Consider the following 16,886-nt stretch of genomic DNA (forward strand, 5'->3'; position numbering starts at 1 on the left):
ATGTTGTTCTGGTTAAATCACAAGAAGGTAATCAATCCATCACACAGATGTGTAGTGCGGAAAAAGAGCATTTTAATAGTTCTTTCATATAATTGTGGATATTTTTGATACTACGCCAAAACTCAACAAGAAGTAGTTTCTTAAAAGTTAGTTGCAGTGCAGAGCCTAAAACCATGACAATTTTCATACTCTTATATTAAAATCTATAGGTCTATCATATATTCTGAATGGAACCTTTAGCTGTGCACGATTTTATAACACCATGCACTGAAACTAACTCTGGTCATTTTCTGAAACTAATGTGGCACCTGGTGTGTGAACTATATATCAATAAAAAAATGAAAAAAAGAAAAATACTGGTCAATGGGTTATGCAAGTCCTCAAAATGTTGATACATTTCATTGTACAATTGGAAAAAAAAGCACACATTAATGTGATAACCAATCTCATTATAAAAAACAAACCATTAAGTACTAAGAAGCTGTCAAGCTCAAAGGAATATTTACGAAGTTCTAAATTTTACAGCTCAAACTGTATCATTGGACACAAATACTAACAACTGGTTTCCTTAAAATGACAAGTGACTTCATTTTTTTAAGATTTATTTATTTATTTAAGAGAGAGAGAGAGAGAGACAGGGGGCGGGGGAAGAGAGAGAGAGAGAGAGAGAGAGAGAGGGCATACAAATGTAAGTGGGATATGGGGCAGAGGGAAAGGGAGAGAATCCCCAAGCAGACTCCCTGGTGAGCACAGAGACTGACATGGGGCTTGATCCCAAGACCCCAAGATTATGACCTGAGCCAAAATCAAGAGTTGATGCTTAACTGACCAAGCCACCCAGTCACCCCGACTTCATTCACTTTTTTGATAAACTGTCTACCAAATGTCCAGCATTAATAACCATAATTTGTCCGTCAAAGGTTCTTTCAAGTAAAACTGATGTTTGTTCCATGAAAAAACAGCAGTTACCTCACAACTGAGTCATGCAAGTGCTTCTCCTCCAGACAGCCATCACACTCTGATATGCACATAAGTGCTTCATATGCCCCTCCCATTTTGTCACACAGAATAATAAAGAGGTACTCAAGGGTTGAGATTTAATAAAACTAATAATTTTTACTGCTTCATGAAAGACATTCTTAAGTGAAACTAGCTTTTTTAAAAAAAATTATGAGTGTGTGGCAGTAAATACAATGATTACTATTGCCACTGCCTTGATTAAAGCCAAGATGCCAGCAGTTTCACCCACCATTGCTTTGGTGTCATCAGCGCAAATGCTGACACAGTAAAAACGTCAAATTATGCCTTAGTGTTGCTATGGAAATAGTTTTGACCTTGTGGACCAGCTGAAAGAATCTCAAAGATCTCCAAAGGTCCGTGGATCACACTATGAAAGTTGTTGTTGCAAAACACTATTTCATTCACCATTATCTCCCATGTGATATGTTTACATTAGAGAATTTGCCACATATATTTTGTTATCCAATGGCCAACCATAGTAAGTACATTCTAATTGAGATGTCAGTTTCCTAGACCAAGAGAAATTATGTGAAAAGGGCTCCAAAAGATTTTCGTAACTGTGGGTTGAGGTGCCTGCTCTGCCACTGGCTAACTATCTATGTGACCTTGGGAAAGTCACTTTTCTGAGCATCAATTTTTCTATCAGCAACAGTAGGTAAGAGCTGGTCTAGCTCAGTGATTCTCACACCTCAGGGGTGGGTGGCATATGGATGAAGATCAGATTCACTACAGATGATGAACAGTGTTACTGATGGGAGTATGTTTCATATTTGAAAAATCTCCAGGCAGAAAAAAGAACCACTAACCTAGCAATATAAAAGCCATTCATCTCATAAAATTTTTAGAATATGGTTATAACTGCCCCCACCTTTGTCCATCCAATTTACTCTCCATAGAGATGCTAGAGTAATTTTTTTAATGTAAATCTGATTGTCTTACTGCCCCACTTAAAATCCTTTGACCTCTTGTGTGTAGTTGCCCTTGGAATAAAATCCAAATGTGTCCAAAATAGTCTATAAAGCCCTGCATGGTTTGGCCTCCACCTACTTCAGCAAATTCATCTCATGCTGCTCTCCTTGCTCTACTTTAGTGATACTGGCTTCTCTCAGTTCCCACAAGAGGCATTTCAATGTAATCTCTTCTCTGTCTAGGATGGCATCCTCTTCTCTCTGCCTACCAATAATCATTCACCTTTCATATTCTCAGCTTAAACATTATGCCCTCAGAGAAGTACTTACTGACTCTCCAGTCTACTTTAGGTCTTCCTTATATATTGCTCCTTCATAGAACTTAACATATTTTTAATTATTCAGTTATTTACTTTTGTTTGCTTAATTGTTAATTATTATGTAAGTATTTTCACTATATTATAAATTCTACAAGAGCAAGAACTACTTCATTTATCCAGTTTGTTGAGGTCAAGCACATAGTAGGTTGTCAATAAATGTTTGCTGGTTAATAGACAAAATGGTTCTACAAGAACAAAATAGAATTAAGGGTATTAAAACCTGTTTATCTGCAAAGGATATATTTTCCTGTGGAAAAAAAATTAACTACATGATGGGTTATGAAAAAGAATTATAATCTGCAGGCTATTTGGGACATATAAGTAAGACTGCCTAAGTAAGATAAAGAATGCTAACTACAGCCATAGTTATGTGGTATAAACCAGAAGCTGCCCTACCTCTGCCCAATTCTAATATAGAGATAAATCTCTGTAACCAAATTTTTGTTAGAATATTATCAGTGAACCTCATTTCCTCCATGAAGACACAGCTATTGACTGATATCGCAAGACTTAAGTAACCATATGAAGTGCTGTTAAACAAGTCTGTGCCAGTTGTATTTGTTGACAGATTAGTACAGCTTTCCAAAAATATCATTTGTTTTATTCTAACTAATAGAACCAGTTCATTGTGGCCCGTAATTAGTAATTTATGAGATCTTTCTATTTTATAGTCTATCTTATTACTATTATAATAATGGAAAAGTACTATCAAGGGAAGAGTTATTTCCACTTGGAGCACTTCTTAAAAAACAGCAACAAAAGCTAACATTTTCATCAAGGCAGATTTTAAAACTATTATCACAAGAAAGGATAGTTTATAAGACAAAAATAGCTTTACAATGTCATGTAAACTTGGAAGATTTAGAAAGAGGCAACTGAAAAGGGCAAATCATTATTCACACTTCCTTGCAAAGTTCCTGTTAACCTGCCACCCTAACTTCATGAACTCTGTCAATACGAAACTGAAAAGATGAGGTGACAATTTTTTCGAAGTTGGAAATGGATTCAACAGGCTTATCTGGCATTATAGCAAAGATTCAGAAACATGATACATATAAATTTGCCATGTAGTTACAGAAACTTAAAAAAGAAATGGAAAGGATAATTTAAAAAAGAAAGATCACTTATTGTAACCAAGTCTTTCAGGAAATGTTGGAGAGTCAAAACAAAGAAACATTTTAAGTTTAATTACAAGTTTAAACGTTTCTAAAATGCATAATATGGAAACACCTTTAATCTCATTCCTGCAACTACATTCAATTCATCAATTTTCACAGGAATAACATTCTTCTTCATTTACAACTACTCCATAAATGGCCAACAAGGTCACCACACACAACAAGAGTACTTGTATATTAGTCATACATACAAACTCATTTAGTCACACGTGGAATGGACTGGTTGTACTGATGCGACCTTGCTTGACCTAGAAATCCCCAGAAGAAATTCAAGCTACTATCGCACTCATTAACCGAAGGATACCAGGAAACAAGCACAGCCTTCAATATTGGAGACGTCCACACTGTTCTTTAAAAATAAATATATAAATGAATAAATAAATATCTTAAAAACTGAATTGATGTAACAGAGACATACTGAGGAAATTAATGATGGTTTCATATCAACTTTAAGATAAAGAAAGAAAATAAAGTATCCTTCACAGTTACAATTCCTACATTACTGTTCAGTACTTATGTTCCTATAGCCAAAATAAGTTACTACTTAAACTGGGAAAAGTGTACAAATAAGACATAAGAAACTTGGACTTACTCAAACATTTTTGAAGGTGTGAACATTTTAAACTGGTTCACTATGGCAATATAGTACACCTGAGCAACATTCTGTATAAAAGTTATATAAACTTACATCAAGGATAATGTGACATTTAATTCCTAGAGATATGATGTAAAGTTTTATACTATAAACATATGCTAAAAAACATACCTACGGAAGTTGAAGGTACCAGGAAAATTATAAATCAAAGGCTATTCAAGCATAATAGAAGCTTGAAAATTAAAATATACACAAAATTAAAATGCTTAAATTATAAATAACTCTTGCCTATTCAGTAAACTCAACTTCCCTAGTAATATTTTGTTAGCTTATTTTGTTACAGAATATAAATGACATTATACTTCAATTTTTAAAAAAGGATATGACTAAGAATTCTACATCCATTTCATCAATAACACTGTAAGACTGTGTTCTAGTTTTTTGAAATATTACATATTAAGTTATTAGTGGACCAAATTATGTCACCGGTAAACACAGTAATATATAATTCATCTCTAAAGTCAAGCATGAAAATTCCCCTCTGCTGCTTGTGTTTATTACTTCAGACTAGCACCCAATTACTTTAAATCACCATAGAACCAATATATGGTAGAATTACAGTAGAATTACAACTGTTGAATCTCTAGGCTGTTTTTGATGTAGTATTTTCAAATTACTTCAAAATATCTGATTATATAAAGCCCTATTTTATGCTCTCAGCAATCTCTAAGGCAAAACTAGTTCTAGAGTTCCAAATATTGGATGGTTCTCAATAACTGTCAATTTCATTTTCCAATTAAAATATGTTTCCAGGGTTTTTAGTGTTAAAATATTATGGTGCACAATGGAAACTGAGAACACTGATATCTTTTTTTTTAAATGATTTTTTATTATATTGTGTTAGTCACCATACAGTACATCCCCGGATTCCGATGTAAAGTTCGATGCTTCATTAGTTGCGTATAACACCCAGTGCACCATGCAATACGTGCCCTCCTTACTACCCATCACCGGTCTATCCCAATCCCCCACCCCCCTCCCCTCTGAGGCCCTCAGTTTGTTTCTCAGAGTCCATAGTCTCTCATGTTTCATTCCCCCTTCTGATTACCCCCCCTTCTTTATCCCTTTCTTCCCCTACCGATCATCCTAGTTCTTATGTTCCATAGATGAGAGAAATCATATGATAATTGTCTTTTTCTGCTTGACTTATTTAACTTAGCATTATCTCCTCCAGTGCCATCCATGTTGCAGCAAATGTTGAGAATTCGTTCTTTCTGATAGCTGAGTAATATTCCATTGTATATATGGACCACAGCTTCTTAATCCATTCATCTGTTGAAGGGCATCTCGGCTCCTTCCACGATTTAGCTATTGTGGACAATGCTGCTATGAACATTGGGGTGCATATGGCCCTTCTCTTCACTACGTCTGTATCTTTGGGGTAAACACCCAGTAGTGCAATGGCTGGATCATAGGGTAGCTCAATTTTTAACTTTTTAAGGGGCCTCCACACTGTTTTCCAGAGTGGCTGTACTAACTTGCATTCCCACCAACAATGTAGGAGGGATCCCCTTTCTCCACATCCTCTCCAGCAATTGTTGTTTCTTGACTTGTCTATTTTTGCCATTCTAACTGGCATAAGGTGGTATCTCAGTGTGGTTTTGATTTGAATTTCCCTGATGGCTAATGATTTCGAACATTTTTTCATGTGTGTTAGCCATTTGTATGTCTTCATTGGAAAAGTGTCTAGAACACTGATATCTTTACACTTAAAAGAGATTACAAACAAAACACAAACAAAACCTAACCTTGGTCTCCTGTGTAACAAATTAACCCAGGTAAAAATTAACAAATAAAACTTCTATATTTAATCAAACATTATAAATGCAGACAAAACTCCAAAGATGACTGAACTAAAGGCAGCAACTTAAAACTGCAATGATCACACATTAATCTGAATGGCAATCTTTGGAGGACAACCACAACCATAAGCCCTAATTCTAAGTTCTAAATTTGACCTTTATTTAAAGTATCTGTCCTGGTAGCTCTGGAATTGGTTATTATTATTACTTTAAAATCTTAAGACTTTTTACCTAATGTGTGTTTCTCAATATAACAGAAATAAAATAGGGCTGAGTAAACACAAACTATTTTAAGAGGAACTTATACAAACCAAATTAATTTGTGATAAAATTAAAAGAAGATGTACATATTTCTTCCATCTAGGCCTAGAGAGAAAGTTTGTCAATAGAAGCTAAATCAAATACCAAAATGTGAACATCTCAATTATAACAGTAATTTGAGAATAGATTCTCATTCTCAGAACTCATGAAGAAAAAGAGTTGCAGAAAGTGAGTAAATTTTGCCTTTTATCATAAGCATATTTCACCATTATCAGCAAGTTTGAATGGTAAAATTTTCAGGATTTAGGCTCCATTCCTAAATCCTAGTTAATTTTTCAACAAAGTTATGTTTCATGTAAAATTTGTGTTAACAAATGCTTTAAACTTATATATAGACAAAGTTTTCATTATCCATACAATGAAAATAAAATCAAAGCTGTTAATTTTTTAAATGCTGGTAGCTATTGAAATAGATAGTTTTATAAAGCATCCTTATGGCTTTAAAATGAAAACCTATGAGAGTATATTAAAGAATAATTAGATGTAGATTTTAAAAATCAAAGAATTAAATTAGATAAAATACCAGATATTGCAGAAACATGACCTAAACACCATAGTTCCTCTTCTAATTGACACATAGCATTATATTTGTTTCAGATGTAAAACATAATGATTCGTTACTTGTATGCACTGCAAAATGATCACCACAATAGGTCTACTTAACACCTGAAAAGAGTACACTGTTTCTATGAGAAGCTCACCAAAAAAGAATCACTAAAAATATAACCACCACCTTACTTATTTGGCAGTATGGACAGTATGAAACTCCCAGAACCAGAAAGAAGAAAAAGTCTCCCAGCAACCAAAGATGGCAAAACTTAATGTGCTAAAAACAACAACAAAATCATACACTCTACTAATTGCTTATTCCCTCTTCTTCTGCACAAATTCTAAAACGCTTGGACCACCCTAGCCCAGCCCCAGCCTACAGCTTATTGGAAACAAAGAACTGAGAGAAACTGAGGCACTTGTATAGGCCGTAAGCCTACACCAACAGCAACAAGAAGGAACAATTAACAGAAAGGAAAAACCAAAAAATGAAAGTAACTTTCAAGAACTCTAAAATCTGTAGATAGGACTACATATGCCAAGACTTTGTGAGGCATTTTATACCACAATGTAATAATTTATATATTATAAAGATGTTAAATTATATTCAAAACACTTATTAATAATATAGGAAGCTAATGTATTTTTTAAGTTTCCCCCCCCCCCAAAAAATAACAGAAAAAAATATTTTGAGTTACAGAAAAGTTTACTTTTCTGGGATCCATTTAAGTGAATCACTGTTTCTTAGAGAATTTTATAATTATATTTACACAAGTTATTGATTATAAAAATTAAGTGAAATCTGTCTAGCAGCCTTCCAGCAAAGGCCTGTGAGATCCAATATGTCCCACACATGCTCTCAAAAGGGAGATGCTCATCAAGATGTGAGAGAAGCTACGAAAAACTTAAGACTGAAAATCATAGAGTCTTCAATCCAATTCAAACGATTCCAAGGCTACTCCTACACACGAACGCCAACTACGCACAAGGTTTTATACATTAAATCTAGATTACAATCTTGTGAATCAAGTATTACCCCATTTTATAGGAATCTGAGAGTCAGTGGTAAATTACTAGTCCCAGGTCATGACAAGGGGTGGAGTACCAAGTTGCTCTGAGTCTGGAAAGCGCATGCTGTTTCTATTATGCCATCCTAAAATTTGCCAAAAATTTTAATTGATATAGCTGAAACCAAATAAAAAATATTTATTATACTGAATTCCACCAAGAAAACAATTTACTAGGGGCAATCTTCATTTCCCAAAGTGCACTCCTGAAACACCAAACCCCCAGAGTGTAATAGGTGTTGTTGGCAATGGGAGAAAGATGGAGTTGTTTCAATACAGCTAGAAAATGCTGGTTTCTTCTTTTACTATAGTTCTCAGGATCTTTAACATACTTAGTCTTTGGCACCATGACTCTTCAAGTAGAGGACTAAGGAACACTTTCTCCATGGACACCCTACAGTTACTAACATTCCCAAGAACACACCTGGGAAATCCTGCTACATATAATCCAGTGCAGACAATCCTGAATAATAGGTTCTCACAACCTAAGTCAGCACTGATGTGTCAAAACTTAAAATATACTGAAAAACTGTCCAAGAAAAAACTTGATCAAAGTAGAATACAACTAACTATAATTCTCATGACTCTTAATACTCCATCTTATATTCAACTTATAGAGACAAAAAGGTGGGAGAGGGATAGATGTGTAGGACTGCTGCAATACTGACTCCATCTTTGGCCCAACATGTCCCAAGTTCATGTGTGCCCTGGCCGGAATGCAGGAAGCTTATTCTGATCCTCCCTAAAGTTGTTTAGATAACTAGTAGAGATAACATAGTTTCTGCCCCTCCCTCCCCTCTGGCACACAAATGGCGCCACTTTAGATAACTACCCTTTGACCTCACCAAAACACAATAAAATCTGTGGATTAAGGTCCAGGCTTTGCAGAGAATAGCTGCATAGCAACTGGACTGCCATGCATCTGATCCCCCCTTGTCAGTAAGTTACCCTAAATAAATCTCGGTGTAAATGATATGAAGTGGCTTGCTTTGTTTTTTTCAGTCTCAATGTGCCTTCTCAGTGTGGAGGACCCTTTCCTGTCCCTCCTCCACCTTCTAACAGGATAACATCCAAATAAGCCAATATCAAGAAGATCCTGCCAACTTTTATTGTGAAAAGCTTCAAAGCTACAAGCAAGTTAAAAGAGCAGTACAATAAAGACCATATATCCTTTCCAATGGACACCATATACCATAACATTTTGTCACATCTGTATTCTCATTCTCTCACTTTCCATATATATGTATATCCATATATACATATAAATACATATACATATACCACACACACAAGCATACTTTATTTTTGTTACACCATTTTAAAGTAAGTTGCATTATCACATAATACTTCACACCTAAATTTAGCAGCTGGTATCTTCTAAAAACAAAGACATTCTTCTAAATAACCTGATTCTACATAACACGATTCAATAATATCATCTGTATCAGTTAACAACTGATGCATAATAAAACATTTCCAAAATTTAATGGCTTAAAACAATAGACATATGTTATTGTTTACAAATCCACCAGTCAGGTGGGTGGCTTTGTCCTAGTGGGTTAACTCATCCGTCTGTGGTCAGTTTTGCTAATCTACATTAGGGTCTCTCACAAATTTGGGACTATAAACTAGGATGGCCACAGCTGGGAAAACTGAATTCTCCTCCAAAAGGTCTTTTACTCTTGTGGATTAGCCAGAGCCTGATCAGACAGCAATGCCAACGTTCCAAGAAAGTGCAAACACACAAGAACTCTTCAGAAGTCTATGCTCATAAATGGCACACCGTGATTTCTGCCACCTTCTGTTGGCCAGCCCATATTTATGAGGTGGGGAAACAGACTGCATCTCTTAGTGGAAGTAGCTGCAAAGTTGGAGCATGGGTACAAGGAAAGATGAAGAACTGCGGCCATTTTTGCAATCTATCATATCACGTAATATCCTAATTTCCCAAATTATCTCCCAAATTGTCTCTTTGATGCTTGTGTGTGTGTGTGTGTGTGTGTGTGTGTGTGTGTGTGATTCCTTCCTACCCTCCCTCCCTCCCCTCCCTTTCCTCTCCTCCTTTAGAAGAAATAAGATCAAACCAGGGGTGCCTGGGTGGCTCAGTCAGTTAAGCATCTGCCTTCAGCTCAGGTCATAATCCCAGCATTCTGGGATCAGGTGTCCTGCTCAGCCGGGAGTCTGCTTCTCCCTCTCCCACTCCCTCTCCCTCTGTATGCTTGTGCTCTCACAAATTATAGGTTTCTATGCTTGCCATGAATACTTTATTGTTTTTTTAAGACTTAATTTATTTGAGAGAGAGCAGGAGAAAAGGGCAGAGGGAGAGGAAGAGAGAGAATTCCAAGCAGATTCCATGATGAGCAAGGAGTCCTACACAGGGCTCAATCCCATGACCCCAAGACCACGACCTGAGCTGAAATCAAGAGCCTGACACTCAACCGACTGAGCCACCCAGGCGCCTCACCATGAATCCTTTAATCTAGAGCAGCACCCTACCTTTATTTCTTTTGTGAAATTCACACTTCATAATATTCAGTTGCTCTAAAGAAAACTAAATGGACTAGATTTAAATGTCTCTAAATACTCATTTCACATTGTATAAAATAAACCCTACATATTAAATCATGTTTTTTGCTTATAGATAAAAATCACCTAATCCTAGGTCACTATATATTCTGCATGTTCATATGGGCCCAAATTAAGATTTTCCTATGTTCTTCAAGTCTATCTCCTCTCTCATCACTTCCCTACTTTTCCACAAAAACAATTTATGCCAATACAGTAATTCCCCCTTATCCACAGTTTCACTTTCCACGGTTTCAGTTACTCATGGTCAACCTGGTCTGAAAGCAAATGATCCTCCTCCTAACACAGCATCGGAAGGTCAATAGGAGCCTACGTCATCCACCTCACATCACATCACCTAGGCATTTTATCATCTTGCATCATCACAAGAAGGGTGAGTACAGTAATATATTTTGAGAGAGGGAGAGACACCACATTCACATAACTTTTATTACAGTATAATTGTTCTATTTTATTATTCATAACTGTCATTAACCTCTTACTGTGCCTGATTTATAAATTAAACTTCATCATAGGTAAGTACGTATAGGAAAAAACAGGGTTCGGTACTATCCATGGTCTCACGCATCCACTGTGGGTCTTGGGATATGTTCCCCATGGATAGGGGGGACTACTGCACACATATTTGAAACCCCAGTAGAAAGCTTTCCCTGATTGTTCCAAGCAAGTAGTGTTAGCAACTCTTCCTCGATGCTCCCTGTACCTACCTGAGGCATTGCTGCTGAACATTTTTAATACGACATGAGCAGCCTGAGTTTCCCCAGACCACTGCACTCTGGAGTAAAAATTGGTCTCATTCAGATTTTTTTTTTAAGTCTCTAGTTCTTAATTCCACCAGCTATTGCAGAAGTCTTACACTCAAAGACTCACTTACTCAGTACTTGGGAGCCATTTTTCACAAGTATTTACAAATGGGTCTTGTGGCTATTTTGTGTCATCCACCAGTTCCTCCTCTTTAACTCTGGCCTAAAACCCACTTTCTCTGCACCCGTCTTTTTTTTTTTTTTTTTTTTTTAATTAGCATGGGCCCTACCACTGCCTACCTATTCTTCGATATCTCCTCCCTCCCAACTGTGGTGTGGAAGGAGACATTATGTTAAAGTTTTGTCCTCTCCCCAGTGTTTGTTATTCTTATCTAACACTGTCTATTTTTTCTGCAGCAACTCACTGTGAAATGTTTGTCTGTGCATGTCATTATTTTCCTGCTTTTTCCTCATCACTAACCCCACGGAGAGGCAGAAGTAGTCACAACAGATATGAACAAATTCCTCTGAGACACAAGTTCCTGAGTAAGCAATAGAAAACCTTCCAGATACATGCTGGAAGAATCTGATTCACTCAGCAGCACCTGCAGGCAGAGCCTGTGCTGGGCTGGAACTTGTACAAATTCTGCACCAAGGACTCAGACCACACTAGCATAGCATCACCTGTACCCTCACTCTACATAGTATGTAGTGCTACATACTATAAAGAGGCTCCATATCAGATCATATAAATTCACAAGTCAAACTGACTTCCACTGAATAAGTACACATTTTTATCTTCATTGCCATCTGGTTTTCATTAACATTTACTTCCAAGCATAACGTAGTAAGCTTTGCCTTGTTATCTATGTTTCATTCTGGTAAACTTGGGAAAACCAAATAGATTTCCACATTACCCTCATTCCTAAATTGGCCTGATCCCAGGTTTATGTTTCATACTGAAACTCATAAAATCAAAAGGTTAAGGCACTAGCATCTCCAACTCACACTCAAAGGAAACATCACAATTTAACTGAGCATACATGAGGCCAGAGCAAAACAGTGAAGGCCACCTTTGCCTCCAGTGGAATAGTTTCATGAATGCTATCTGGTTCTTCACTCCTACTGTATCTAAACTTATTCATAATATGTGTGACTTACATGAATGGCTGGTACTGACCTGGTCAGGATTCCCTCCCTACTCCTACACTGCTGCCAGCCATAGCCTGACAAACACGAGTGTTCATTAGCACCAGGCACAAAACACTGTGGTAACACAGAAGGTGCTGACATGAATAACTTTCATCTGGAAGCTATCTACACCATGGTCATGTTATCCAAAATACCTATTTTCCAGTTGCCCAAAATGAGGGGAAAAAGGGAGAGAATACAAGGAGACTGGGGAAGAAGAACTATTATGAACTTGATGAAGTCTGAGGAAACTATCCTAATTTAAATCCTAAATAACCTCTAATAAAATCTCCAAGAGAATAAAGAGTTTATAAGACATACAGTTGATATTTACCTCTCTGTCATGCTTACTGACGAAGAGTATGAGATAAAGCTATGAAAGGCAGAGTGTCCCTCTGAGCTATGAGATGCACAAAAAATACGGGCAGATTCTGCCCAAACGTGCCAACTGAACTAATTACTGAACCATGGGAATATTTCTTAATCCAGGATGAACTTCATAGTATCAGACCAAAGAATTCTGATGATGCCTCATCAGATGTTAGTTGTTCCTCATAATTCATGTAGGTTTCCAGTGTGACAGAAAGTAACCAATATACCAATGGGCACTGGGTATTATATGCAACTGATGAATCACTAAATTCTACCCTTAAAACTAATAATGCACTATATGTAAACTAAATTGAATTTAAATAAAACATTTTAAAGACTTATTTTTAAAACGTCAACTACAGGGGTGCCTGGGTGGCTCAGTCAATTAAGCATCTGACTTTGGCTCAGGTCATTATTCCAGGGTCCTAGGACTGAGCCCCACATCAGGCTCCCCACTCAGTGGGGAGTCAGCTTCTCCCTCTCCCTTAGCCTCTCCCCCCGGTTTGTGCTCTCTCTCGCTCACTCTCTCTAATAAATAAATAAAATCTTTTAAAAAATTAAAATAAAATAAAAAGTCAATTATAATACCAGTATCATATCCCCCAATTAATTCCTTAATATTATGAAGTAACCAATCATTAAATAAATCAATTCTTACATTTCTCTGAAAAAAAAAAATATATACATTACCCCTGTCCCACCAGAGTAGATATCCCCCAATTAACTCCTTAATATTATCAAGTAACCAATCATTAAATAAATCAATTCTTACATTTCTCTGAAAAAAAATAATATATACATTACCCCTGTCCCACCAGAGTAGATAGCCAGTAATTGTTTATAAATATTTGTATTTCAGCTTTGCGCAGTAGCAGTATCGTAGCCAATGACGTTTATCCGAGGCGCGATTATTGCTATTTGAAAACTTTTCCCAATGAATATTTGTATTTCAGTTAAAGGCACATTGTTAGTTTTACAGAAAAAGACTTCTAAGTACATTTTATTCAAACTGACCTATATCAAATTATATTTGTGGGCCTCTAGATCACATTCTTACACTCTTTTAACTCTCTTCCCACCTCCTATGTTCACATGTCCAGGTCCACATATTTTTCCTTCAAAGGAGAACTCAGTCCACGCACAATATTAATACACTTAACATAATATCACGGATATTTTCCTGAAATTTTTTATCAAAGCATTTTCTCCTAAACTGCTCCTGCTTACTTCTAATATTTCTTCTATATTTATTAAATATATTTTTTCAGAAAAAAATCTGAGAAATTGTAGTCAAAAAGAAAATAAGTCTTTTTTTTTTTAAGATTTTATTTATTTATTTGATAGAGAGAGACAGCCAGCGAGAGAGGAAACACAAGCAGGGGGAGTGGGAGAGGAAGAAGCAGGCTCCCAGTGGAGGAGCCTGATGCAGGGCTCGATCCCAGAACACTGGGATCACGCCCTGAGCCAAAGGCAGACGCTTAACAACTGAGCCACCCAGGCGCCCCCAAAATAAAATAAGTCTTATAAAATAACTTCTATATTAGAACGCTGGGTGTGGACTGTAATTCAACTTGTCGGATGACCTTGGTGTTCCATGAGATTTTTTGTTTACAGCCATGTTCATGAACTTGGACATGGATACCAAGTAATAAAAAAAGAGGGAAAGCTGCCTTATTTTAGGAAACCAGTATAATCTTGGTTCCAAAACCTAAGAAAAAACAATACAACAACAACAAAAAGTCCCCATTTACTTGTCAATATAAAATTAAAATCCTAAATAAAATATAAGTTTTGTAAATAGAGCAATATATTTTTTAAAAATACAAAGTGAGGGGCGCCTGGGTGGCATAGCGGTTAAGCGTCTGCCTTCGGCTCAGGGCGTGATCCCGGTGTTACGGGATCGAGCCCCACATCAGGCTCCTCTGCTATGAGCCTGCTTCTTCCTCTCCCACTCCCCCTGCTTGTGTTCCCTCTCTCGCTGGCTGTCTCTATCTCTGTCAACTAAATAAATAAAATCTTAAAAAAAAAAAAATACAAAGTGATTGGGGCACCTGGGTGGCTCATTCAGTTAAGCGTATGACTCTTGATTTTGGCTCAGGTCACGATCTCAGGGTTGTGAGACCAAGCCACACGTGGGGCTCTGGGCTGGGAACCCGCTTGAGATTCTCTCTTTTCCCCCTCCCCCTGCCCTTTCCCCCCCACCGACCCAAAATACAAAGTGATCAAGTAGGATTTACTATAAAAAAGCAAGAATGATTTAACATTCTGAAATATATTCATGTAATTCTCTATATGAATGGGTCAGAAGGATAAAAGCAAGATTACATCAAATATTCCACAAAAGCATTAAAGTTCAACATCTATAATAGAAATAGAATGAAATTTAACAGTTACATACCAAATCCATACCAATCTATTTAACAAAGTTACATACCAAATCCATACCAAGTTACATACTTCAAGAAAAAATATATTAAAATAAAAGGTATTTAACCCAGTACACTGTTTTCCTTGTTTAGTTTTTGCTTAGGAACAGGGTGGGGAGTGGAGCCCAACACCAACTTCCAAGTTGGTAAGAGAGACAGAGGAAACACCCTTAGACCTAAATATAGTCTGCCTCTGGCTATGTTAGGCCACTCTCCCAGCACAGCCAGAGTGGTTCTAGATCTCAAAAATCAAGTAGGGTTGCCCTGAGGGGTGGGGTTGGGGGAGGCAGGTAAAAGAGGGTAAAGGACCTCTCATCATCTTCATCACAGCCAGATAAAACATGGTAGCATCATCACTAGGGTGCACTATTGGAGACTTCCAAGTGAAAGCAATTTCTCCTTCCAATAATGGAGAATACTGCGAGTGTTGTTAATGAGGTGAGTTCTTGTGCCCTTCCTTTACATAAAAGGGATTTCTATCGTGTGAATGAACCCATAAATCAATCACCATAACCTTTGTGACAACCACTCACAAAGTATCTGACTCAGTGGATTCACAACCTGGCTCAACCACTTAGAATCATGTGTCCCTAGGAAAGTCATAACCAGTTTCTTCATTTGAAACATGTAGCAACTTTACCACCTTCTCTACTGCTATGAGGAGAATGTAAGACAAAGTGCTTAGCACATATAAAGTGTATTGCATGGTGCTGGCACAATGAGTGTTAGCTATTATTAGCTATTACCATAACATTCTCTCGCTGGAAATTTTTTTCTTTTTTTATAATTTCCAAAATTTTAATTCCAGTATAGTTAACATACAGTGTTATATTAGTTTCAGGTGTGTAACATGGTGATACAACAATTCCATACATCACCTGGTGCTCACCATGACGGACACACTCCTTAATGCTTACCATCTTTTTCACCCATCCCCCCACCCACCTCCCCTCTGGTAATCATCAGTTTGTTTTCTATAGCTAAAAGTCTCTTTCTGGGTTGTCTCTCTCGCTTTCTTTTTTTTTTGCCTTTGCTCATTTGTATTGTTTCTTAAATTCCACATGAGTGAAATCACATGGTATTTGTCTTTGACTGACTTATTTCATTTAGCATTATTCTCTCTAGCTCCATCCACATCACTGCAAATGGCAACATTTCATTCTTTTTTATGGCTGAATAAAAGGTGGTATATATATATATATATATATATATATACACACACACACACACACACACACACACACACCCCACCTCTTCTTTATCCATTCATCTATCAATTGACACTTGGACTGCTCCCATAATTTGGCTATTATAAATACAATGTTGCCATAAACATAGGTGACACTGAATTAGTGTTTTTGTGTTTTGGAGATAAATACTCAGTAGTGCAATTACTGGATTGGACAGTTCTATTTTTAACTTTTTGAGGAACCTCCTACTGTTTTGCACAGTGACTGCACCAGTTTGCATTCCTATCAAGAGTGCACAAGGGTTCCTTTTCCTCCACACCCTCCCCAACACCTGTTCCTTGTGTTGTTGATTCTAGTCATCTGACAGGTGTAAAGTAGCATTTCAGTGTGATTTTTTTCTGTTTTTTTTTTTAAGATTTTATTTATTCAGAGAGAGAGAGAGAGAACGTGCACACATGTGAGGAGGGAGAGGAGGAGAGGCAGAGGGACAGAGAGAAT

The 16,886-nt window shown here is 36.9% G+C and overlaps 1 protein-coding gene and 1 pseudogene across 2 annotated transcripts in view; one reads left to right on the forward strand and one right to left on the reverse strand.

Moving 5' to 3' along the window:
* WDR70 (WD repeat domain 70) overlaps positions 1-16,886 on the reverse strand; it is a 290,352-nt gene that overhangs the window by 154,119 nt on the left and 119,347 nt on the right. The gene's annotated exons all lie outside the window — the stretch shown is intronic.
* On the forward strand, positions 13,630-13,755 carry LOC123785571 (U4 spliceosomal RNA; annotated as a pseudogene).

The sequence above is a fragment of the Ursus americanus genome, chromosome 15, assembly GCF_024610735.1.
Source record: "Ursus americanus isolate L20-20 chromosome 15, mUrsAme1.1.p, whole genome shotgun sequence".
NCBI lineage: Eukaryota > Metazoa > Chordata > Mammalia > Carnivora > Ursidae > Ursus > Ursus americanus.